Here is a 2,670-nt window from a genome sequence, read left to right as displayed (position 1 = left end):
CGCCGGCGCTGCTCGGGGGGCGCGCTGGCGTCCCGGCGGGCGGGAGCCGAGGGCAGTCCCGCGGCCAGGGCAGCGGCACCGCCTCCTCGCCGTACCCGGCTCGGCCAGGGGGCAGAGTTAGAGGACGGGGCGTCCTTCGGCCGCGCTCCGGGCCCCTCCTCTTCGCCGCCACCGCGCCCGCTGCGCGCGCCGTGCGGGTTCACGCCCGGGACCGGCCAGCTGGGTCCCGCAGGTGGCAGGCGAGGGGCGCTCAGCTCCAGGGCGAGCCCTCTGCGGGCCGCACGCAGTCTCGTCTGCACGCGCCGGGTCGGAGACGGGTGGGGCGGAGCTGGGCGGCGAGACTGGGCGGTCCGGCCACCGCCCTCCAGTCCTCCCCAAAACACTATCCAGGGTGCTGCCGCCTCCTAGCAGGAATTAGACCTCCACCAAGTTCACGTAAGACAGAAGCGAGCTAGTCACTTCCCTGCCCTGGCCCCAAGCCCTTCAGCTGAGCCACCTGGGCCGCTACCTCCCCTGGGCTCTGCCCAGCTAAGAGGAGGGGCTGTGCCCGAGGCCTCGCCGCTGGGCCGGCCCCGCCTGCCCGGGAAGCAGGTGCTCGCCGCCCGCCGCGCAAGCCTCACCTCGCTGGGGTCCAGGCTTAGCAACCGCGCCTTGCTTTGACCCTCAAACCCCACATTTTGCGGGACTAGGCCAGGGACTCTGCCAATCCTGACTAGCTTCCACCGTGAGTACGGAGCACAAAAGTGCTTGAACTACTCAGACGTTTAGCAGGACACACCCATATTGTACTTCTCTATCCAGAACTGCTCAAGAACATTTTCAGGATTGTTCCTCCTTAAAACAACACATCTAAATGCCGTGTTCTCGCTCATTGTAGGTACTATCTCAAAACACGGTCATTAGCCAAACTTCCCTACACTTCCCATGTGATGTCTGCATCTGCCAGTGTGATTCCTAGTAAAAGCAAAAGCAAAACAAAACAAAAACCCTACAAAAGCACCGTTATTTTAGTTTGTTCTACAATGAATTAGTCATGCAAAATCATGCTTGAAGCGACTGTAGTGATAGATAACTTCGCCTGACTCCTTCACCAATGAGCACACTGAGGCCCAGAGTCCAGAAGCAAAACTAAATGTGAAAAAGAAAAACAGAAAGACTGGAACCTACAGAGCTCACAATCTGTAGACTAACATGAGACTTACCTCTCTAAAGGTATAACATAGTAAAGAATATACCTAGATTGAAGAGGAGTCAAAAAACATACATTACACAAAATCCAGAATCTTAGATTTTAAATGAATTAAAGAATTCTTTTTACTATGATGAACTTAACTAAGGTCGTCGTCGTCGTCGGCAGCCGTCCGCCTCGAGAGACGATGGTGTAGCTTCTTAAGAGTCTTATCTGCACCGCCGAGAATGGTTGTGCAGTCCGACTCGGGAGTGACACTGTATCTGTCTCCTCCCGTGTTGAATCGACATCTTGCGATGACGCTGGAGTGTCCTCTCCAGTGAAGCTGAAGCTACAGAGCCTGGGCAGGGTGATATGGAGGGTCTGCTGTTGCCCATGCAGCAGACCCCCCCTCTCTTCGCAGCTGAAGGGTCCAAGGGAAAGACGGAGTCAATACAGCTTGGCTTCAGGTGCGCCGCAGGAGTTGCCGTTGTTGACTACAACGTCAAACCACCTTAGGGACTCCGGCTCCGGATTTTCTGTCGGGGTTTACTCCCTTAGCCTTTCCCCTGAATTTGTAATATATACAAATACAACAGGCCAGAAATGTAATTTTTCTTCATGATAATTTGATTAATGGAATTGGAGTGGGTTCATTCTGGCCACCATAAAATGTGAACACACATTGATTTGTCTGATAAGTATAATTTTTAATGTGTACAAATTGATTATACTAGGTAAAACAAATATTTGTTTTATTTATTTCAGGCATATCATGCTAAATAATTATGATCAAATGCAAGGTTCCACCTTTAGACCTAATTCCTTACTTACAGTGTGCCCTTTGCTCTTCCCTCTCTCTTCCCCAGCTTTAAAATTTCAACAACCTAGTACCGGAATAATCCACAAGAGACCTCTGGGTTCTACACTGAGTGATCGGTGTCAGCCCTCGATGTGCTCAAGACCAGAACAGAGAAACTTAGAAATTTGTACGTTTTACTTCCCAGTTAGCAGAGCAGAAGTGGATGAGGAGTCTCAGCCTCCACCAGAAGAGAAGTAATTTGCATACATATACATGCCTGTCTTTCACTCAAAGAGACACTGTATCATCTTTACCAAATGTTAGTTCCCCTATACCCATTTAGTTTAAAGATTCAGAAGCTGATGGGGGAGTGAAGCCTAAATATAGTGCCACGTGGGTCTGCTGGGCCTCTTTCCTGGGGACACTGCTCCTACCAGATCCAGATTGGGCCCTCCTTCCACCATCCTGGGGCTGGGCAAGATGGAGAAGAACCCTGGAGCAGTGCTCTCCCCTCTCCCAGCGGCCTCCCCCAGGGCCTGGCCTTACACTCAGCATACTGAAGGAAGGGGTCTGAGGTGGTCCTTGTGGCTGGGCTGCAGGTAAGGCCAGGCTTCCCTATGGCTCCTGGGAAGTCATGGGACTTGGCCCACTCAGTCCCTGCCCTCCCCTGCTCTGGCCTCAGGAGAATTTGATCCTTCAA

The sequence above is a fragment of the Furipterus horrens genome, unplaced genomic scaffold, assembly GCF_987537825.1.
Source record: "Furipterus horrens unplaced genomic scaffold, mFurHor1.1.pri manual_scaffold_1, whole genome shotgun sequence".
NCBI lineage: Eukaryota > Metazoa > Chordata > Mammalia > Chiroptera > Furipteridae > Furipterus > Furipterus horrens.
This window is presented reverse-complemented; position numbering follows the sequence as displayed.